General features: G+C 44.2%; 1 long non-coding RNA gene across 1 annotated transcript; it reads left to right on the top strand.

Moving 5' to 3' along the window:
* The first annotated feature begins 20315 nt into the window (after window positions 1-20315).
* Window positions 20316-23468, top strand: LOC125511385. Its single transcript, XR_007284978.1, has 5 exons — window positions 20316-20463; window positions 20579-20754; window positions 21688-21779; window positions 22309-22502; window positions 22619-23468. It is a non-coding gene; the product is annotated as an uncharacterized LOC125511385 (long non-coding RNA).
* The last annotated feature ends 1552 nt before the right edge of the window (window positions 23469-25020 follow it).

Below are 25020 nucleotides of genomic sequence, written 5' to 3'. Positions count from 1 at the left end.
CTTCCCAGCGGTAGTACCGCCCTTCTTCCACGGTAGTACCGGTCTGGGTCCTTGCCCTTGGCTCATCTCCCTTGCGCGGTAGTACCGCTAGCATGGAACAGCAGTACCGCTAGCTCAGTGGTAGTACCGCTCTCTGCAGGGCTGAGTGGGGGGTAACGGTTGGATTGTTCCCCCCACTATATAAAGGTGTCTTATTCCCCTTTGTTGACTACCTCTTCCCCCAAAAAACTCCATTGTTTCTCCAAGCTCCATTTTCGCCCGATCTCTTTCCCTAGCCAATCAAACATGTTGATTTGCTCGGGATTGGTTGAGAAGGCCCCTATCTACACTTCCACCAAGAGAAATTTGATTCCCCCACTAATCCCTAACGGATCTTGTTACTCTGGGGTGTTTGAGCACCCTAGACGGTTGAGGTCACCGTGGAGCCATATTCCATTGTGGTGAAGCTCCGTGGTGTCATTGGGAGCCTCCAATTAAGTTGTGGAGATTGCCCCAACCTTGTTTGTAAAGCTCCGGTTGCCGCCTCCAAGGGCACCAATAGTGGATTCACGGCATCTCGCATTGTGTGAGGGCGTGAGGAGAATACGGTGGCCCTAGTGGCTTCTTGGGGAGCATTGTGCCTCCACACCGCTCCAACGGAGACGTACTTCCCCTCAAAGGGAAGGAACTTCGGTAACACATCCTCGTCTCCACCGGCTCCACTCTTGGTTATCTCGCTCCTTTACTTGTGCAAGCTTATTTGTGTTGTTCCCCTTGCTTGCTTGTGTTCTTATTGTTGTTGCATCATATAGGTTGCTCACCTAGTTGCATATCTAGACAACCTATTTTGATGCAAAGTTTAAATTGTTAAAGAAAAGCTAAAAAATGTTAGTTGCCTATTCACCCCCCCCCTCTAGTCAACCATATCGATCCTTTCAATTGTAGACATGGAAGTTTGCAAAATACATACGGATCTGAATTTGGCAGACCCATTGACTAAACTTCTCTCACATGCAAAACATGATCACACCTTAGTACTCTTTGGGTGTTAATCACATAGCGATGTGAACTAGATTATTGACTCTAGTAAACCCTTTGGGTGTTGGTCACATGACGATGTGAACTATGGGTGTTAATCACATGGTGATATGAACTATTGGTGTTGAATCACATGACGATGTGAACTATATTATTGACTCTAGTGCAAGTGGGAGACTGAAGGAAATATGCCCTAGAGGCAATAATAAAGTTACTCCCTCCGTTCCTTGATATAAGGTGTATAGATTTTTAAGAAGAAGTCCAAAATATAAGGTGTATCGCATTGCACCACTCGTTTGGATAATTTTTGAAGGGATTTGATTACATTTCCTTATATTAGGTAATCTCCTCTATTTTCTCATGTCAAATAGTCAGGAGTAATATCGCCCAAAACTTGTGAAATTTTCCCTCCACTTGCGTTCTTTAATTTTCGTGCCAAAAACTATACACCCTATATTTAGAAACGGAGGGAGTATTATTTATTTCCTTACTTCATGATAAATGTTTATTATTCATGCTAGAATTGTATTAACCGGAAACTTGATACATGTGTGAATACATAGATAAACAGAGTGTCACTAGTATGCCTCTACTTGACTAGCTCGTTGAATCAAAGATGGTTAAGTTTCCTAGCCATAGACATGAGTTGTCATTTGATTAACGGGATCACATCATTAAAGAATGATGTGATTGACTTGACCCATTCCGTTAGCTTAGCACTTGATCATTTAGTATGTTGCTATTGCTTTCTTCATGACTTATACATGTTCCTATGACTATGAGATTATGCAACTCCTGAATACCGGAGGAACACTTTGTGTGCTACCAAACGTCACAACGTAACTGGCTGATTATAAAGGTGCTCTACAGGTGTCTCCGATGGTACTTGTTGAGTTGGCATAGATCAAGATTAGGATTTGTCACTCCGATTGTCAGAGAGGTATCTCTGGGCCCTCTCGGTAATGCACATCACTATAAGCCTTGCAAGCATTGTAACTAATGAGTTAGTTGCGAGATGATGTATTACGGAATGAGTAAAGAGACTTGCCAGTAACGAGATTGAACTAGGTATTGAGATACCGACGATCGAATCTCGGGTAAGTAATATACCGATGACAAAGGGAACAACGTATGTTGTTATGCAGTTTGATCGATAAAGATCTTCGTAGAATATGTGGGATCCAATATGAGCATCCAGGTTCCGCTATTGGTTATTGACCGGAGATGTGTCTCGGTCATGTCTACATAGTTCTCGAACCCGTAGGGTCCGCGTGCTTAAAGTTCGGTGACGATTGGTATTATGAGTTTATGTGTTTTGATGTACTGAAGGTAGTTCGGAGTCCCGGATGAAATCGGGGACATGACGAGGAGTCTCGAAATGGTCAAGAAGTAAAGATCGATATATTGGACGACTGTATTCGTACATCGGAAAGGTTCCGAGTGATTCGGGTATTTTTGGGAGTACCGGGGAGTTATGGGAATACGGGGAAGAAGTATTGGGCCTCATGAGCCAAGTGGTGGAAGAGAGGAGGCAGGACAAGGCAAGGCGCGCGGCCCCCCTAGCCCAAACCGAATTGGACTAGGGGGCGGCCCCCCTTTCCTCCTTTCCTCCCTCTCCTTCCTTCTCCCTCCCTTCCTCTTGGTGGACTCCTACTAGGACATGGAGTCCTAGTAGGACTCCACACTTGGGCGCGCCTCTAGGGCCGGCCGGCCTCCCCTCCTCTCCTCCTTTATATACTGAGGCAAGGGGCACCCCATAGACACAAGTTGATCAGTTGATCTTTTAGCCGTGTGCGGTGCCCCTCTCCACCATAATCCACCTCGGTCATATCGTAGTGGTGCTTAGGCGAAGCCCTGCGTCGGTAGCATCATCATCACCGTCATTACGCCGTCATGCTGATGGAACTCTCCCTCGAAGCTCTGCTGGATCGGAGTTCGTGGGACGTCACCGAGCTGAACGTGTGCTGAACTCGGAGGTGTCGTGCGTTCGGTACTTGGATCGGTCGGATCGTGAAGATGTATGACTACATCAACCGCGTTCTCATAACGCTTCCGCTTACAGTCTACGAGGGTACGTGGACAACACTCTCCCCTCTCGTTGCTATGCATCACCATGATCTTGCGTGTGCGTAGGAATTTTTTTGAAATTACTACGTTCCCCAACACCACGGCCTTGTAACATTACCCTTGTACCCCTGGGGGGTTGACCTATAAAACCCCCCAGGAGCCCTCATGCACAGGCGATCAGATCATCAGTAGCACACACACGCCACAAGGAGGAGCAGCCCAAGCCCCGGCCTGTCTTCCTCCTTCCTCCATACAGCTCAAGGAGCAACTCTATACTGATACATATCAACTACGCTCGGCAGGACTAGGGATGTTATCTCTTCGGAGAGCCCCGAACCTGGGAATGTCTGGCGTCCCGCGCTCGCTCATGCCGACCTCGCCTCTAGAGCCCACCAGTGCCCTCGAGCCTCCTCCTATCTTTAGCCATCCCTTGGCATCTGCTGTGCGCCCACCACGACAAAGCTTGCTACCACATCACCACCACCATCATCATCTTCCCCACCAAAGGAGACTTGAGTACACAGGTATGGGCACTCACCTTGGCTTGTGCCAAGCTTGGGGGAGGTGCCCCTGTATCGTATCACCATCACCTTTATTTACCTTTACCTATCTTAGTTCGATCATTAGTTACTTCGTGATTTAGTTGAATAAAAGTTTAGTATGATCTATTTTCGAGTGTTAGTTATCTGTCTATGTAATCAAGTGAGAGTTATATAATAAAGTTCAGTTTGAGTTTTTTGCTTCTTTACTTTTATGTTTCAATGAAAATAAGAAGGAAATAATGAAAACCATCTCATATGCTAATCTTATGGTAAGTAATGACATCACATAAGGAAAAGTATAAGTGATAAAACTTATTGAAGGATGATAAACATATCATTGATCAATGATGCAATTCATGAAAGAATTAACAAGGGAAGAGAAGATTCACATGAAAATACACTATCTTGGACATCTTTTATGATTGTAAGCCCCCATTAAATATTATATGCCAAAACTGTTGATGCTGGACAAGGAGGACAACGTAATGATTTATGTTCGCTCATATTCACACAGAAGTTATATTGTCATAGACCCTTCAACATGTGTTGCTTTCCCAATATCTTTGCTAGCCAAAAATCCACACTAAGTAGAGATACTACTTGTGCATCCAAAAATCCTTAAACCCAAATCTATATTTGAGAGCCACCATACCTACTTATGGATTGAGTAAGATCCTTCAAGTAAGTTATCATCGGTGTAATAAGGCAATAAAAATTGCTTCTAAATGTGTTTGATCATTTAGTGTAAGAGAAATTAAGCATTGTACAAACTTGTGATGGCAAAGTAATAAAAGCGACGAACTGCATAATAAATGTTGCTATCATAAGGGGCAATATAACATGACGTTCTTTTACATTAAGAGATTGTGCATACAAACCAAAAAGCGCATGACAACCTCTGCTTCCCTCTGGGAATGGCCTATCTTTTACTTTTATGTATTTACTTTTTATGAAAGAGTCAAAGTATTTTTCTCTCTATTCCCTTTATTTTTCTCTTTGGCAAGCATCATGTGGTGGGGAAAGAGCTAGGCACATATGCCCAGTTGGATGTGAGTGAGCATGAGTTATTATTATTGACATCACCCTTGAGGTGAATAAGTTGGGAGGCGAAACTATAAGCCCCTATCTTTCTATGTGCCCGGTTGAGAATTTTATCTCATATGTATGCTATGAGTGTTAGCAATTGTAGAAGATTAAATGATGGTTGAGTATGTGGACTTGCCAAAAGGGTCCTATACGAGACCCTTCCTGAAAATATGATGAATTATAGTTGCAAAGTTGACTGTGAACATAGTTTGTTGCTTTTCAATAAGGTTTATGCTTTTTTACTTCGATGTTGTGATGAATTATTACTTGTTCATGAGAAGCTATATGATGAAGTTTTATGATAAGTTTGTTGCTGTTATATGAATATGCATGATCCTACTTGATACGTCTCCATCGTATCTACTTTTCCTAACGCTTTTCCTCTTATTTTGAACTTTAATGTGCATGATTTGAATGAAACTAACCCAGACTGACACTGCTTTCAGCAGAACTACCATGGTGTTGTCTTTGTAGAAATAAAAATTCTCGGAATGAAACGTAACTTTTTGGAGATTTATTTCAGAATAAAAGAAAAATACTGGAGCCAAGAACCACCGGAGGGGGGGCCTGGGTGAGCACAACCCACCAGGGCGCCCCCCTCCAGGTGCGCCCAGGTGGGTTGTGCCCACCTGGTGGCCCAGCAGACCCTGACGCCAACTCCTTAAATACCTAAATTTGGAGAAAAATCAAGGAGGAAGAATTATCGCGTTTCACGATATGGAGCCGCCGCCACCTCCTGTTCTTCATCAGGAGGCTAGATCTGGAGTCCGTTTGGTGCTCTGGAGAGGGGGATCTTTGATCTTCGTCATCACCAACCCTCCTTCATCACCAATTCCATGATGCTCCCCGCCAAGAGTGAGTAATTCCTTCGTAGGCTCGTTGGTCGGTGAGGAGTTGGATGAGATTCATCATGTAATCGAGTTAGTTTTGTTAGGGCTTTATCCCTAGTATCCATTATGTTCTGAGATTGATGTTGTTATGACTTTACCATGCTTAATGCTTGTCACTTTGGGTTCGGGCCATGAACTTAGATCTGAACCGTTTATGTTTTCGCCATTATATATATGTTCTAGATCCGATCTTGCAAGTCATATTCACCCATTACATGTTATGATCCGTAAACCGCGGGGTGACAATAGTCGGTATACTTTCCGGTGATGACCGTAGTTTGAGGAGTCCATGTATTCACTATCTGTTAATGCTTTGTTCCGGTTCTCTATTAGAAGGAGGCCTTAATATCCCTTAGTTTCCTTATGGACCCCGCTGTCACGGGAGGGTAGGACAAAAGATGTCATGCAAGTTCTTTCCATAAGCACTATGACTATTTACAGAATACATGCCTACATTATATTTATCAATTGGAGCTAGTTTTGTATCGCCCTAGGTTATGACTGTTATACGATGAATATCATCCAACGAATCTACCGATCCAACGCCTACGAATTTCCTGCATATTGTTCTTGCTAAGTTACTACTGTTGATGCTACTGTTACAACTGCTACAAAATTATTGCTATCATTGTTACCGTTACTACTGCTGTTACCACTACTATCAAAACTATCCTATTATTGTGCTACTGATCACTTTGCTACAGATATTTAATCTCCAGCTGTGGCTGAATTGACAACTCAGTTGCTAATACTTATAAATATTTTTGGCTCCTCTTGTGTCGAATCTATAAATTTTGGCTGAATACTCATTGTTATTGAGCTGAATGAAAATTTGGCGCTTCATGCGCCTTAAGTTGTTCAAAAAAATACAAGTAGGTTTAGCTTTAGGCTGCGCGCGCACCCGGTCCTGAGTTCTATATCGTGGAGAAAACAGAAAATAAATAAAGAGGAGAAGAATAAGGCACGTGCCACGGCATGTGCTTTTGGCCAAAAGTTCTTTGTGCGCGTGTTTGTCCTGTGTTGGTGTGATCGATTCGTGGGCGATTTCCAACACAACTTACCAGTATCATCCCGGGATGTTCATGTCATAGATAAACTTCTATGGTTCTGGCAACATGGTATGCTCGACACATCAAAGTGTAAGCTGCGAAACCAAAATCTGACAAATCACTGTCGCATCCGCACTTTTCTGATCCGATCTGAAGTTGTCTAATTTCTTGTCCAGCCCAACTGGGGCCGACGCGGTATACGTGCGGCCATAATCCTCGTCCTATGATACAGATCAATAATGGCTCAGTTGATTTCTACAAGAACAGCCTCAAGGCCATGCGTCATGATGATACAATGGAGGTCTATGGCTTGATTGCTGTCATGGACCCCTTGGATTTCTCCCGAAACTACAATTTCCGTCGTTCTAATTTGGTTCTTAGATAAAAAGTTCATGGTCAAGCATACGTTGCCTTTGTTTCTAGTTAGAATTGTTTCTACACTACAATACAACTCGAAAACTCATAGTTTCACTGCATACTCATATGCCAAAATATATAGATAGGAGAAAATCATAATCAAAAGGTGCGATAGAAACTCCTTGATTTTTCATCATTTATTGAGAGGGCTCCCATAATTTACCTCGTGAATAAAAATAAATCCCATAATTCCAATTCGTCCATTCCTTAATAATAAAGTAAATTCTATATTATGCTACTCCCTCCGATCCATATTACTTGTAAGTTGTACTAAGGCTGCGACAAGTAATCTGGATCGGCGGGAGTACATTAATTCTTAGATTAATATGATTCCTTCTTACTTCATATCAAAAAAGTGATCTTTACGTTTGGTGACCCCATCACGGGGAATATCTGCAATGGGGTGCTTGATCGAAATCAATGCAAGGATCAAGGCGGCAGGGGTTGAGGAGGATTTATCAATTGTCGATGGTTCTCTACAAGCCTTCGAGAAGTTTAACCCACGGAGTATGAACCCTGTTGATGGCTTCAACGGCAAAACGACATTTGAGTTGTATGTTATTAATAAAGGCGTGGAGGTAACTATAGAGTTGGATCTCATGAAAGTGCCAGCAGGTGCCTTTACGGTGAGGATGCGTGGTAGCACTACCCGCTCCAAGGATTTCTACTCCTTCATTGATGAAAGTTGTCGTGACACTGAGGGCTAGTTTGGTTGTTGGGGATGAAAAATCCTGGGTAGTAAACCCCTGAAGTGGGATTTCCCTGCCCATACGGGATCCCCTCCACTATGTGAAAATACACTTTGCCATTCGGACACCAAGGGGGAGGGAAGAGAAATCCCCGCAGGCAATACCAGAAGGGGACATGCCCATCCAATAGGACAGAATGTGTAAAAGAAAAATATCATTACAATAAAAAATCACCACAAATAACTTCATGTTTTCTCACAATATTGTCATATAATTACCAGAATAATGTTTGTCCCTCTTTTCTGAAAAAAGTTCAGGAAATTTAGGACTAAAATTTAATACAGAAATTTGAATAAAAAAACCAAATACACAGTTCGCAAAAGATACAAATATTCAACTTGCATCAATACATGCATAACCTTACATGTCAAAGTCCGACAAATAGTGCAACACCAATGATAAATATAGTTGGCTAACTATGTCTCAAAAGAGAAAATGATAACTATGGTTACACGTTCAGCAAGAAACAATACTTTGTTCCACTAAAAACATCACAAGTATGTGAACTATATCCATACTGAACTAGGAATAACTTCCACCGTCAACCTTTTGAACATTTCCATCGAGTTGTGGTAAGGAACCTGCATCACAAATAAGTATTGAATTTTGAAGCATCAGTATAAGCACGAACTTTTCTGTCCTAGTGGTTACACAAATATGACATCTGACCCCTTCTCTACTGAATAGAAAGAAAGCCACACATACCAACCCAAGAGGGTTATTCGAGCATGGAAAAATGCTGCTGATCCACCTGCGAGTTCGCTTATCTTTTTCAGATAAGAACTGTGAATAAACTCATGTAACTTAGCAAATAAAACATCTTTGGACAGGCATTTTCGCACTATAGGCATGGTAGTTTTTCTTCATTGCAGAATGTAAAAGATATATACTTTATGAAAATAAAAAGTATAACAGCCAGCTATAAGAAAAATGCAAAGCTTGAAATTAGTTTCAACCGGGAATCCACTCGGATCATTATCCAACAATGTTATTTTTAATCTGGACAAGCATTCCATATTTTGTATCGTATACCAAATCATGTATGCTTGCTGGCATAGGGGAATTGGACTGCCATCCTTGGTTGGCATGTTTCATCGAGCAAGACGACACAATAAGAAACTCAAAAAAGAAATGGGAAAGTAGTGGCTGCACCCACCTTTGGTGCACCCATGAAATGAACAGTAAATTCGAAAGAAATAGTAAAAAAATAAAAAAAAATCTGAAACTTGGTGGATGTGATTATGAGCTAATGTTTTAGGTGCTTGCAAAGTTTGGTCACCAAAAAACATCAAATGATTTCCATACAAAAGAAATACAAATGATGTTGTGCACCCACGTTACTGTTCACATGTTTTCAGCACAAACTTTGTTTTTTTTGTACAGATTTCCTCGGATGTTATTTCGCCACCAAATTTTGCAAGCGCCTAAAACATTTGCACATAATCACATCCACCAAGTATTCAGAATTTTGAAATGTTTTGCTAAGTTTTTTATCGTGGGTGCACCGGGGGTGCAATGTGCGTGGGTGTAGAACAACCACACTCAAAAGAAATTGGGTATAGCTCATCTTTGTTGATGTTTTCTCCTTCTGAAATTTATTCTCTAGTAGAATGCTGAGTTTACTGATGTATGATCTTGATGAACACTTGATCAAGATATTGGTAAAAATACTGATGCAAGCTATGCTATACAACAAGTGCAGAGCAGCTACAGAAGAAAAATACATGCTCCTATGAAATTGGTGGTTCAAGATCAGGGACGGTGAAGGCATGAACTGAAGAAAAATGCATTGGGGAGGGTGGAGGGGGGGAGGGGGCTAACCCTTGATCAGATGAGATGAATACGTCCGCGAAACCATCGTTGTCGCCGTCGCCGGAGGCGATCAGAGCTTGGAGGCGGAGGGGAGATCCGGGGAAGGAGAACAGTGACGGCCGTGGTCCGTCGCTGGAGGGGCGGAGCTTGGATCCTCACCGGAGGGAGGGGGTTGGGGGCGTCACTTATGTCGCCGGCGGAGGAGCTCGGAGGCGGTCGGGGGTGCTGGATCTTGGTCGACGGCGCTGCCGTTTGCTTGTCTCGCTCGAGCTGTGGGTTTCCTCCCCGAGATCTGGGGTCGTGGGTTTCCTCCCCGTGGAAAGGACGTTTTTTTTAGGGAACGTGGAAAGGACTTTTTTTTTGAGGTGTAAAACCAAACTTTATTCTGCAAATTCCACAAAAAGTGGGATACATGATTGGTCATGGGGTTCAGTAAGCCACAGGTGACGACCCCTAGCTAGAAAAAGTGAAAATTTAGCTAAGCTATGTGCCTCCCTATTGGCGGCTCTACCTTCAAAGATGAAGTTACACGTAATGTTTCCCACCCTCTCCTTGATCTCTGAGAGAATTTGTGCATAACGTCCTCTGCTGCTATTAATGATATCATGGATCACTTGCTTAGCATCACATGCGATAATACATCTCTGAAGACCTAGATCTTCAGCTAGACAAATCCCCTCACGGCATGCAATTGCTTCCAGCGCTGCTGAGTCATGTAGGCCTTCAATCACAAGTGATGAACTGCCTAGGTAGTTGCCGTATTGGTCTCTAGCCACCGCAGCAGCCGAGCCCCGACGATTTCCATTCGATACCCCCGCATCAACATGCACTTTGGCATAGCCCACGGGTGGAGCACTTGGTCTAGTGACCCGCGCCGCAGCTACTGGTTGTATTGCCCCTCTATTCGCAGTCGGACACTCCTTTATGATTTCCAGGTCAGCCATGAATCGCTTAATGAACTCATGTGTGGCATGTGAGAGTCTATTGGTCAGCCATCGTGAACGGTTGGCCGTTGGGTATGTAAACAATGGATGAGAGGATGGGATATGCCAGAGTCATGGGTGGATTCAGGCCCAGGCAGAAGGGGCGGTGGTCTGGGGCGTAAGCCCATCTCCTTTGTATATTTTAACATTATAGCTACAATAAAACGCTACAGTCAACTAAGCTGCCTGGACCTTGGCCCAGCCTGGGGCCTGGCCCATTCCTAGGTCCGTCACTGGCCAGCGTTATTATTAATTCTAATCATTGATAGTACTCGCTCTGTTCACAAATATAAGATGTTTTAACTTTTCTTTGAATCAGATTTATATAGACATGGTTTAGTGTGATTGTTCACTCATTTCATTTTCTGTATGCAGTTTATATTAAAATATTCAAAACACAACGACGGTGTTGTTAAACCAAGAGCAAACCCTTTTTTCATTTTAGTCCGTATGTAATTTACATTAAAATATCAAAAACATAACAACGGTGTTGTTAAACCGAAAACAAATACAACCTCCGGCGGCCCTCTTGACAAAAAAAAATGGTGATGGAGAAAAACATAGGATTTGATCCACGGGCTTTGGAGGAAGGGGCGGCGCTCTTGACGTTTAGGGAGGCGCGGGGTGCGCCGCCCACGGAGGGCATGATAACATGTCATCTCTGCCCCGATAGGGCGCCGGAGAAGGACGAGAAGAAGGCGGCGAGGTCCGTTGCGGAGAGCGCCAAAGTCGACGCAGCCCCGCTCCGGCGGCTCAAGGAGCGCGCGGGCGGTGCTCAAGGGCAAGGCCCGCGCTGCCGGCGAGTACGCGGCGGCCGTGACCCGCCAGGGCATCTCCATGTTCGGGGAGCCCAAGCTCGGCTCCATGGTCAAGACAGGAGCGGACGGGGGCGGAGGCAGCGCTATGCGATCGGGAAGTGTGATTAGCAACAAGATACGGGCAGCCGCCGGCGAGTACTACGCGGCGATCACAGCCCACCGGGGCAACGGGCCTGAGACCGGCTCCAAGGCCGAGGGAGGAGGCCCCAAGTTCCAAGGATGATCAGTGAACCCAACGAGATGAGTCTTCCGTTGAGTAGTTTCAGTTTCAGATCGAGTCAAGGGAAAGCTAGTGCACGATGTACCCATCGTTTCAGTTTCAGTTTCAGTTGCTCGATTGATCATTTTTTTTCTTTTCATCTTTCATGACAAGTTTCACGAGAAATCAGCCAATTTGGCGCTCAAGCAATTTGGTTCTACTTCAAGTTTTGAAATTCATCCCTGTGCTAGACTAAACCATGTGCCCAGGGCGGTCTGTCACGCCACGTAGACCTGGTGACGTCACTAAGACCACAATGATGTGCCACATAGGCGTGCAAATGAGTCTGTTGTGAAATGCAAGCTTTACCTTTGTTTTGTTTCTCTAATATGCACATTATTGTTGTGACCGCTTTATATAAACTAGCAAACATGCCCGTGCGTTGCAACGAGAGAAAACAACTCTCGCACGCCCTTTACCGACTGAGCATCGCTAAACACATCACCTAATGCCCATAACATAATAAACATGAGTAATACCCCATCCTCGGGCCACAACCTCCATTTCAATATAACACCAGATACATGTTTCCGCTTGCCGTCTTTGCCGTCCTCGTCGTCGGATGTCACGGTACCAGTTGTCACTAACCAAGGTTGGCCAGGTCCAATAGCTGGATTGTTGAGTCGTCTTCGTGTCCGGCAAAGATCAAGAACGTTAAACAAAGTTTTTTTAAATCATCTGGCTAATATAATAGGGAAAAGCACCGCACATAATATATGTCCGTGTCATCATGTAAATTGAGTAGTTTGTGTCAGATAGACCGTGAAACCTTAGTTGGACTCCTCATGCATTTTGACCGGAGTCACTGCGCCGAGTGAGACTGGTCGTACGTGAAGACGTGACAGAGAAAAAGATTCCTTCTATATCCCTAGTTTAATAAATTGAACTAAAACAATGCATCAGGTGGGCATATTTCAAAAGTCGCAAAGTTTTAGTAATAGGCATAGATTAAAGCAATTTAGCTACAGTACATCCTTTTTTTAAGAAACATGTTTTAACAAAATGTTTGCCTTTTCAAATTTAAAGTTCAAAACATATTTGTGTTTTTAAAATGTTTGCAAATTCGAAAAATAATCACAGCAGTACCTCCTAGTTTTAAAAATAGTTTGTGTTTTAAATAATTCTCAGGTTTAAAAAAATTAAAAGATAAAACTGTTCTTTTTTTAAAATGTTTGAGTTTCAGTTTTTTATTAACAACTTTGCAAAAATTTCGCGTTCTAAAATATATTTACCTTTGAAAAAAATATATTTTTTCTCCCAGTATCTCATGCGACTTCTAGCTAAATTTAAAATTTCGCGCTGCTAAGTAAACACCATTGCTTGCCTAATCTAGTGGTTAGCACTCCTTTTCAAATTTAATGTACAAAACATATTTGTGTTTTTAAAATATTTGCAAATTCGAAAAATAATCACAACAGTTCCTCCTAGTTTTTAAAAATTGTTTCTGTTTCAAAAAATACTCAGGTTTAAAAAAAAGAGAAATATTGTCCTTTTTTAAAATGTTCGAGTTTCAGTTTTTTTATTAACAACTTTGCATTTTTTTTGCGTTCTAAGATATATTTACTTTTGAAAAAAAAACTTTTTCTATCAATATCTCGTGCGACTGCTAGCTACTCTCTCTGTCCCATAATATAAGAACGTTTTTGGCGCTACATTAGTGTGAAAAACATTCTTATATTATGGGACGGAGGGAGTAAATTTAAAATTTCACGCTGCCAATGAAACACCATTGTTTGCCTAGTGTAGTGGTTAACACTCTGAGTTGCATGAGTTCTACCAAAAGCAGCTAGACTATCACTGGCCTTATTTTGCGACCGCGAGACGTGAGTAATACAAGATTGACGAAGACTAAGAAGATATCTAATCTCCTTTACCAGAAAAGCATAAGTAGACCGATCACAACCGTCACATGTGATCATAGATACCGCCACAGTAGAGTCCAACTCGATTGCAATGGGCAGATCTGATCGCTGCAAAGCATAGGAGACGCCCTCCATACAGGCACACAGTTCAGCCTCCAAAGCATCTTTACAGGAGTATAGAGCCCTGCACGCCGAGAAAATGATCTTGCCATCCGAGTCTCTCAGTATCATTCCTGCTCCAGCTATTTCACTCGAGACAAAAGACCCATCCGTATTAAGTTTTACCCATCCATTCACCGGTCTAGACCACGTCGGCGAAACATCCACCGCTGCACTTGTGCGCTTGGTAGCACCGTCCAGAACGACTGCCATCTTCCCTCTAGCAGGATCAAAACGTGAGTTGGACTTTACTGCCATCAAGGATTCCATATAGCTTTGCAAGAACCTGATTGATACATCCATTGGCGGAGCAGGCTTAGAGTGTACTAGCTCATTCCTTACGTACCAGCATCTCTAGAAAATCATCAACATCATGCATCGTTCCAAATCACTCAACTTGGCTAGGACATGCAGCAGCCATTCCTTTCCAGTAGGGATGAAAGTTTCTATATTGGGCAGTCTCTAAATTTTTGCCATTGACCTGTACAGATCCCGGCCATATTGACACTTCACAAAGGGATGATAGTTATCTTTTGCTGCAACTCCACAAACTGGGCATGTGCTAGTAGTCTCAAGGCCGATCCTGCATTTATTTTTCCAGGTCGGTAAACTGTCCGTTGCCACTCGCCATGCAAAATTTGCAATCATAGGTGTAGCGCCGCAATTCCAGATGAACTTCCAGCATTCCCTGGCTCCCGTCGGCGCTGAACTAGAGGAGGCCACAGACCCTTAGTGCAGTTCATCAAACGCGAGGCGATAGGCGCTTCTAACTGTGAAGACTCCATGCTTTTCAGGTGCCCATGCAAGGAAATCGTCGTCTAGTCTCGGAGACGCCCTGATCTTCATGATCTCTTCAACATCCGCAACAACGAAATAGCGAGAGAGCAGCTCAACCTTCCAAGAACCATTAGCATTTAACAAGTCAGAGACAAAACGCGTACGGCACACACCTTGCCGTGAGATGGGTTTGAATGAAAAAGGTCGGGGGATCCAGTTGTCCCGCCACACTCTTATGCTTCTGCCGTTCCCAACGCGCCAAATTAACCCTTTCTTTAGTAAGTCGAGACCATGGCTGATTGCTTGCCATGAAGAGGAGGCATTACCCGTGAAAACAGTATCCTCAAGTTTGCCGTGTGGGTAGTAACGTGCTTTAAGAACTTGTGCACATAGGCTTTCCGGTCTGGATATTAATCGCCATGCTTGGCGAGCCAATAGCGCTTGATTGAACAAACGGAAATCCCAAAAACCCATACCACCCCTATCCTTGGGTTGTAGCAACTGATCCCAACCCTTCCAATGAACTTTCCTCTTGCCTTTTTCCGAACCCCAATAGAAATTCCATACCATCCTTGTGAGATCATCGCACACCGAGTATGGTAGCTTGAACACGCCCATAATGTACGTTGGTAATGCCTGGGCTACTGACTTTATCAAAGCTTCTCTTCCTGGCTGAGCTAGGTGTCCATCGCCCCACTGAACGAGTCGTTTAGTCAGACTAGTTTGAAGATTTTGAAACTTACCCTTGGACATGCGGCCCTCAGGTGTGGGGAGGCCTAGGTATTTTTCCTCAAAGACCAAGCTGGTTACATTCAACACATCTCTGACTTCCTCTTGAGCTGCCGCTGGACAAGCCTCCCCAAAGAAAATTGAGCATTTGTTATAATTAAGGCTTTGACCTGTAGCTGAACCATACATATCTAGTGCCCCTTTTACACTCTCTGCTTGGTCTCTAGAAGCCTCAAAAAACAGCATGGTATCATCAGCAAATAACAAGTGGGATATACCTGGCGCCCTTCTGCAAACCCGAACTGGTGATAGAGCTCCAGCTTGCACTTTATTTCTCAAAATTGCCGAGAGTCCATCAGCCACAAACAAGAATAGATATGGTGAAAGAGGGTCCCCCTGCCGGAGCCCTTGAGCCGGTGCAAATGAATCCAAGAGAGTTCCATTAAGTTTGACAGAATACCTCACCGATGTGACACACGTCATTATCCAGTCAATCCATCGCTGAGAGAAACCCAACTTTTGCATCACCTGCTTCAGGTAAACCCAGTCCACCCTATCGTAAGCTTTAGATAGATCGAGCTTGTAGGCGCAGAAACTTTTCGTAGGGTCCTTCTCTTTCTTAATGTAGTGGAGGCACTCAAAGGCGACCAACGCGTTATCAGTTATCATCCTGCCAGGGATAAACGCACTCTGTTCCACTGATATTAAATCATCCAGGAGTGGACGCAACCGGTTCACTAGGCACTTGGAGATGACCTTGTAAACCACGTTGCATAAGCTAATGGGCCTGTATTCAGACAACTTTGTAGGGTTAGCAATTTTTGGAATAAGAACAATGGAAGTAGAGTTTACTCCCTCCGGCATGATACCCGTACAAAAGAAGTCTTTTACTGCTGCAATCACACTATCTTTCACGGTGCTCCAATTCCGCTGAAAGAATCTGGCAGGAAACCCGTCCGGTCCCGGTGCCTTCAAGGGCCCAATCTGGAACATAGCGTCTGAAATTTCCTTATCGGAAAACGGTGCACAAAGCTTAATATTATCCTCTTCCGCCACCAGAGGTTGCACTAAGTCAATCACGGGGGCTGCATCTAATGATGTGTTTGCCGAAAACAAATTACAGAAATAATCCGTTGTAAGTTTTCCCATGGCAGCAAAGTCGGAGTGCACTACCCCAATACTATCTGTCAATTCTCGGATCTTGTTCTTTCTTGCCCTCCAAATGGCCTTGCTCTGAAAGAACCTTGTGTTTCGGTTGCCCTCCTTAAGCCAGGATATTCTTGATCTTTGGAGCCACATCATCTCTTCCTGGTACAATAAATCGTTCATCTTATCTGTTACTGCTCTTATATCTTGTCTATCCGCATTCATATTCATAAGCTCCTCTAACTGAGTTCGAGACTTGGCAAGCTCCCTCTTAATGTTGCCAAATTTTCTACTCCATGAACCAAGGCATATCATGGTTTTTGATAGAGCATCTCTCAACTGTCCCAAATTCTGCACCCCTCCTACCGCAGCCCATGCATCCTTTATGACTTCAGGAAGTGTAGGATCTGTTTCCCAAAAAACTTCATACCTTCTACTTTTTGCACATGCAGGGCCTGGATCAACCTCTCCCTTTAAAAGTAGCATAACATGATCCGAACATGGTGAAACAACATGATCAACAGAAGCATAAGCAAACATATTTCTCCACGAACTTGTAGCTACTGCCCGATCCAACCGAACTCTCACATTACCCATACCACTTCGCCTGTTATCATACGTGAACGGAACTCCAGAGAAGCCAAGGTCCACCAGCTCGCAGGTTTCAAGTACATCGCGGAAAGCTAGCATCTGAGCCGCAGCCCCAGGAGTGGCCGAAAAATGCTCGAAATCCCACATCGCTTCATTGAAATCACCGATTACAAGCCAAGGCAAGTCACTTACAGTTTTCAGGTTCTGTAGCTTAGCCCACATGAGGTGCCTATTTTCAACACGGGGTTCACCATAGACGAAAGTAACACGCCATTGATTTGCACCCTCCTGGAGCCGAACCAGAGCATCAATATGACGCTCATCTTTGTCAACTATCTCAACAACACAATTCTCATGCCAATAAACAGCCAGCCCTCCACTCAGTCCATCGCTGTCAACGCCACAAAAACCCTTTAATCCCAGGCGATTACGTATCCTCCTCATCTTAGCTTCCTTTTGCATAGTCTCACATAAGAACACAAACATGGGGGAACGCGACTGACATACCATCGCTAATTCTCGAACTGTCCGGGAGTTCCCCCCTCCCCGGCAGTTCCAACTTAGGCAATTCATTGGGACCGACGGTCCTCCGTCTCGGAGGCCGCCTCATAAGTAGTGTCCATGTCGGTTTGCTCTACCTCTCCATCCACTCCATCCCCCTGCCTTCTTCTCTTCACAATCGGCACTTTCCCTGGTGTGGAGTTTGGGTTCACAACTGCAGCTGTCGCCTCTGGTGCCGAGCTTCCCTCAATCAAAAGAACAGTATCTGCTACCTTCCCAGCCAGATTAGGGACTGGTTGGCCACGAACATTTATAGTACCATCGTCACTTACTAGCTTTTTCCTAGCTGATCGATCCTGTTCACGTAGCATAGTTTTATACTGGACTAGATCCATACCCACAACTTCATCTACACGCACTTCCACTCCCCCCGACCTCCTGTACTAGTCGTCCTTCCTCCTCGCTCACCTCCTCCTCTCCCACTTCTACCTCCTCCTCGACCTCCACCCCTAGAACCTCCTCCACCCCTGCCTGCGTTCGTCCAACTCCCTCTTCCCGCCATAGTATTGCCACTAATCGGTTCTCCCGACCAGTGAAGCCAGTCCCCCCATTCACATAAACTCAGGTCGTGCGTTCCATCCCCGCATTCCTCCACAACATGCCCCATACGACCACAAAAGAAACAAAAGTCCGGCAACTTCTCATAGAACACTGGATATTTTTTCCTTTCCTTCAACGTGATCGGGACAAACCTGACGAGAGGTTTTGTAACATTCACAAAGACTCGCACCCTCAGGCAACTCGCCGGATTGATCTTTCCTTCATTTACTACCACTATAAACGGTGGATCTCCGACCTTCTTTGCCACCCTCTCCGCCAACTCCTTCTTCCTAGTCAACCCATCAGGTAATCCTTTGATTCTTGCCCATAGAGGAAACATATTAAGAGCGTAGTCTGAAACATTGGTGAATCCGTCATATTCTACCAGCACCACCGGATCTCTCCGAAACTGCCACGGCCCCCCTTCCATCACGCGCATCCAATCGCCCAAACAATGGCACTGAGCCAAGAAGAGGTTAGGCCCCTTAATGTTGAAAGTTACCCCCTGTGCACAGGCCCAAGCATTGCGCATCGAGTTCAGCAGGGCAGCATGACTAAACGGGCGCATGGTATGAACCCTAAACAGCGCTAGCCATCGAACATCTTTGATCAGTTCTTCCACCTCCCCTGACAGATCCAAATCCTCCTCTTCTTCACCCTGCAAATTGAGTCCTTCAAACGCATCCTCCAGGCTCGGATCCGGGCCATAATGATCCCAGTAGCTCTGATCCTCGTCTTCCACATCCGCTTCCGTGGTTTTTGTCTCCTCCGCTCCCTCCGCAGAGTCCGCCAAGGCCGGATCTCGCGGATCTTCAATACCCAAGTCATCCGCCCTTTGCACCACTTCCTCCCGTCCAGCGCCGTTCAACCCTACTCCTCCCTTCGCACCCCCCGAAACCTCCATGCGGACGTAGGAGCAGCTTCGTTGCTCGCCTCCTGGGGCGTCGAACGCCCACGCGTGGTAGCCCTCGTCGGTGATCTGATGTAGGAACCCTAGACTTCAGCGTCGCCGCCGAAGGAAGAGGTGGACTCTAAGAAACCCTAGAGGAAACTAATGGGGCATGTACATCGGTCGCTCCCCTTTCCAGTTTACGCGCATTTTTTTCTCAAATGAGGGCTCAACATGTAGATTTGTCGTGTACGCCGGGCGTGAGTGTGTCGTGCCCGATATGATTGTCCTATACTTTTAACTAGTCGGTGCATTATATTGAGATGTTTTTTTAAAGAAAACTCAAATATATGGTTGCTCATTTCTCTTGAACTAAAGCATCTTGAATTGGCAACATTCTTGCCTTGCATTATTATTTTTAAACTTGCCTTTCGTCACATTTTACATCGGTGAGACGGTTACCGGGAACAATGGATTTGATCTAGACGAGTTGGCGAAAGGGGCGACACGCAAGCATTGATTTGCTAATATGCACATTTGTATAGAAGCCACACTATAATGATTTTCCAGATTTCTTAATACCACCCACATCACAGACGTTCTTAAATGAGTGCTCAACATGTACAATTTTTATGTCTGCATTGCTTGCATGATAGCTAACATGATATTTGTATGGTTCGTCCATTTTTTGATATCTCCACTACGCTAGATCATTACACGTACTGGTACAGTACTAGAGGCATTCATTAGATGTGTTTCTACATCATGTTTATTTTTGAGTTATAAGTACATAGGCCAAGAAAAAGAGAAAAGGGAGATAGGGGCATCATCACTGGACGCAGCGATTCGGTGCTCGCTGCTCCCGAAATCGCTAGCGTTGGTCGCTGTATGGGGATTCGCAAAATTCGGTCTGATGCTTCTGAACGGATTCAGCGGAAAAACAAGATACACGCTCGTATACATGGCGAACAGTGCGTCCAATGCGAATCAACCTGTGGTTGAGATGGTTAGGTGGACAGTGGTATCCCCAACCTATCAGGGTTCAAATCCTGGTGCTCGCATTATTCCTGAATTTATTTCAGGATTTTCGGCGATGCGCTTTCAGTGGGAGGAGACGTTCCCGTCGACGACGAGGCGCCTACGGTGACTTCGTAAATCTCAAGATGATATGACGGCTCAGTCTTTCGGAGGTGCTCATAGGGGTAGTGTGTGCGTGTGTGCGTTCATAGAGATGAGTGTATGCGCGCGTATATGAGCGCTTGTGTCTGTACTGATGCTAAAAAAAAAAGAACAGTGCGTCCAATCGGGCCCAGACCGTATGGGTCAGGCGCCGTCCGCGCGTGGTTCGCCCTGGTCCGTGGACCGGCACGTTTGCTTTTTTTCTGAGCCGTGGAACAGTAGCTCTCGGTACATCCGCCGCTGACGGCGATCCCCCATCCCCCACCACCCCCCCCTGCGTCTGCTCGGGCTAGCCGGCGATGGAAGATGCCGGTCTAGTTCCTGCTCGACGCCGTCGACCGGTAAACCTTGCTCACCTGGAGATCTACAGTTTTTATTCATGTCCCCCCCTCCCCCCTCTGACGGAGCCGCCGGCTGACTGTGGCCCCGCCGCCCCCCCATGGCTATGAGTTGCAGGTTTCCCCTTCGGGAGGAGTTTGCGGACTGCCTGTACTCATCCAGATCCGATTCCTCTGGCGGTGCTACTGCGGCGATCTGTGTTACTCGTGCCAATTGGGAGGCACCTGGTAGCGGCGGCAGATGGCGTCGAGAAGGAGACATGCCCAATGGGTAATGGGAAGCCGACGGTCAAGGTATGTGGCTGGGCGAGCACCCCTCCCATCTTCGGTAGCGTTGGTGATCAGACCGGCAGCAGTGACAGGGAGCAATTTTGCTAGCGTTCTCTGTTTGGATCTGAACAGAAAATGTGCTAAAGTTGTATTTGCCGTACCCTTGGCTGCAGGTTAGATAAAGGGGTTTTTGACACTTCTTGTTATAATCTCAGGCTAATTAGGTTGTTCCAACATTGTCTGGTCTTTAGTACTTGACCAATGAGAGTCCAGTCGTCATTCCTTTTCCGAGCTAATTAAGCTTTTGATCTCAAGAATGACACTTTCGACAGATTGGGTCTTAATTATTAATTTTTTGAGATACTTGTTTGGTATCCTTTCTGTTGAGAAAATAATATTACAAATAAGCACATCGTTTGGTGTTCGCATCTTAATTGTCAGAATTTTTTTAGATGTGGTTTTCAAGTTATGGGACAAGTGCTTCTGCCTAGATGCGCTAGACCAGAAAAATTGTTGCCTTTCAAATCTTGACCTATGTTTGATTTAACATGCCGTAGTTTGGCCATCTTTATTGTTATCTATTGATGTAATCAGTTTGTGGATGCACATAACTCATACTTTGTCATGTCATGTAGGAATCTTACTATCTACTCCTCCTCCTATAATATAAGAGCGTTTTTGACATCATTACTGAACTCGAAGCTTTGGAAGTACACCAAATGTAAAAAGTGAAGTTGTGCTCTTTCTATTAGATGTTTGAGTAGTGATTAGCACGTAAAGATTTTTTTTGTTGGTCTCGAACTCTCGAGACAAGTCCATTCTTTTTTAAAATTTAATATGTTCTTTTATAGTTCTCAACTTCTCATTACAAGTATGACTATGTATCTGGTTAATTCTGTTTTTCATTAGTCCGGCAAGATTTCCAAAATGTACCCTCTGATGTTGTTGATTATACAGAATCATCAAATCAGGTTATCAGGCAATTTCTAGACTCTGAATGTTCAAAACATCAGCTCTGAAACATCAAAGGCGCTATTTGTTTTACATAGGTGCGTATTTTGCTGAAAAAGAAGCATGTGGTTGTACTTTATTTTGGAGTGGTATATTCCAAATAGTTGACTAAAATTATGCCTCTGTGACCATGTGAAATATTTTCTGCTAGATATTTACTACAGCCCTTGATTATATTTTTAAATTTGGCAAGACAAATAACAATAACTAGTTTGTTTTAAAGTTGCTACCCAACTAATTGACTGGCAATATCACCAACAGTTGTTTGTATTAAAATCACATCTATTTTGTTGGTTATTTTTGTTCTGATATTTGTTAGTGAGTTTCGTACCTTTCTAGCTTCAGTTTTTGTCTCCTACTACGTCTACGTGCAGTTTTCCCAATGTTGATTCTTGTGGTTTGCATCTCTTGTGCCATTTAGTTAAACAAATCATATTCTTTGTATGCGTTTTTCCATTCTAGAGTACAGCGGTATTGCTTCAACTCTATTTAAGATAGTGTGTGCTCTATTATTTTCTTGTCTTAAATATTTGATTTGTATATAATATTAACTCTTTGTTTGAACAGTTTGGTCGGCTACTGATTAAAGGGACGGCTTACAATGTTACAGAAGTTGAGAAGATGAGGAAAACAATGCAGCCAAGAGGGAGAAATGGAGCAGGGTCATGTACTAGGTGACCGTCAAGGCCGCCGGTTTAGAGTTGTAGTGTGAGTGCGGGCAATTCGAGCACATGGGCATGCTGTGCTCTCATGTCTGAATGGTAAGAAATCATGAAGCATATCGTTTGTTCTCCCCCGTTAAGCAAAAAGCATTTGAGTTCATCTCTATTTGGCAGTTCCATTAGTTGTAGAGATGACATTGTTTGTCATAATGCAGGTGATGGACGTGCTTCACCTGGAGGAGATTCCTGCAAAACCCATCGTGAAGCGGTGAACGAAGGATGCAAGGAATATCCTCTGTCCAGACACCTTGTGCAGTACCAGAAAGACCAGTCGGTTAATAAGTCCTTTTGGTACTCTGTATGTGCAAGATATGGACGTTGTCAGGAGGGGCGACGCGAGCACGGAAGGTTTGAAACACATGTCGGCTGGCCTCAAGGCATTGCTCGCCAGCGGGCCGCCATTCGTTGAGCAGACGAATGGTTTAGGTTTTGTGGACCGTCAGGGAAATACGCTTGCAGGAGTGCTGCGTGGGAAAGGAGAAACTGAATTTATTGCAAATTGGGGGGTTCAGATCATGCAATTGGAGGTCAAAGTGCCCCGAAGAAGCGAAGAGGAGTTGGCAGACCGACGGACAGCCAAGAGAAAGCACCGTACGAGGGATGAGTAAACGGACAAGGTTTTGCAGTATCTGTCGCGGCGACGGCCACAAAAGATGAACTTGCCTTGGGCGGGGTGATGCCCCTAAGCAATCGCGAAAACCAGGAAAATTCAACAACGGTGTAATGGAAGCACACCGCCGGAACACATGCACATCATAACTGCTTCGTTGTCCGCAGAATCAAATGTGAAAACTAGATTTTAATTGATGTATGTTGTGCTATGAGGACTTCTGGTGTGTTGAGCTTTGCTCCATGCTTGTTCCTCCACATCTGAACGTGGGACTAAAGTGTGACATTGAGTGAACTTGTTTGACGTTGATCAGTATCTTCCTCTGTGTGTGTGCTTGTTTTGAGTTGTTATGTGTGACTGGAAATGAATGTTTGGTAGAATATCTGTTTGTTGTGCACCGTGTACAGTTTACTTGTGCCTGATGAGTACACGTGGCACTGCAGATGTTAATCATACCATGCGTCTGTTCACCCGCGCGTTTCTGCTTTCAATCGCTGACTGAGTAAATGCAATTTGTGTAGAGGCTGGTGCAGGGTTACCCATCGGCTCGGCGCTTGGCAACCAGCTGGAACCTTGGTAGGCAGCAGTAGAGAATTCAGACAGCTGCCTTGCACAAGCAAGTGACTGAGCCGTTCCATGAGTACCTGTTCCGCCCCCACCTTACCGCTGCCATTGCAATTAATGCGCCCATGTGCTGGCTTTATTTGCGTGCGATACATATGCTATACAGACCGAAATACATGGACATGCACAGATCCACATGCTTGCCGACGGCTATGATTTCAGGATCAGCTGAGCCTGGGCTCAGAATTGAATATCCGCATCACATCATCACTATCCTTTTTGCATACTTCAAAGTAGCGCATTGCATTTCTTATAGAGAATTTTCGTATGCTTCATGTTTATATAGATACTAGTTGGGAAATTTTTACACTATAGAACCTAGGTGTTGAACATCGATTCGAACGTCTCTTCTTGCCTAATGATCAAATGTGTTGATGCAAGACTCTCTTTCACTTTTGTCCTTTTTTAAACCTCTATCATTTTTGTTCAATTTTAGTGCAAAGATCAAGGCTCGTCCTCAAGTATTGCATAAATTATTCATTGGTTGAAAGGAGGTTATGTAATTTATTCATTTGATCGACAATTTGAATGGGTAGATTGTCTCTTGATACAGTGAAGACATAGTGTACTATGCTTTCATGATAAAATTTGGCATTCTCTTCCCATACCTAAAAGCTTGACATGAAAGAAGTGAGCCATGAACAACGAGAATGATTTTACTTATTCATTTTGATGTTGCTTGCTTTGTATCAACTATAGACTATTGCATTGCATCACTATTCTTGTAGTCATGCCTAATTACATCAGATTGATTATAGTTCATGCTAGTGGCATTTACAATAAGATGCTGATATGTCGCAAACGTAACTATATATTTTTTTATTTTTTCATGTCATGTTTATATCATTTTGGCATCAATTTTTTTTATCATTTTTCTCGGCTAACCTATTAGCTCAGTGCCCAGTGTCAGGTGATTTTTTTCGTGTTTTTGGACTTTGAAGAAAATCAATTTTACTGTGCTCCAAAAACCCCCCGAAAAAATCAGAAATTATTTTGCATCAGGAAGCTTCCAGAGGTTAGTGACCCTGGATGGGGGTGGACCATAGACCCCATGCGCCCCCACTAAACTACTAGGGGCTGCGTGGACCCCTAGTGCTTCGATCCATTATCGCTCAAAGCCTATATTTATCTTCCGCCGAGAAAACGCTAAATATCGGGCAGTTCTTCTGCTTCCGCCGCCGCACCTCTCTGTTTCATGCCTATTCAGTTTGGAGTCATTTTTCGGTACTCTATCAGAGGGGGGAAATCCTATATACCTAAGAGATTCATCCCCACTAACCTATCTATCTAAACATGCAGCCTATCCAAGTCAGCATCAATCCA

Source organism: Triticum urartu, chromosome 5 (assembly GCF_003073215.2).
Source record: "Triticum urartu cultivar G1812 chromosome 5, Tu2.1, whole genome shotgun sequence".
Taxonomy (NCBI): domain Eukaryota; kingdom Viridiplantae; phylum Streptophyta; class Magnoliopsida; order Poales; family Poaceae; genus Triticum; species Triticum urartu.
The sequence above is the reverse complement of the archived record's forward strand: the minus strand, read 5'-3'. Positions and strand labels throughout refer to the sequence as shown.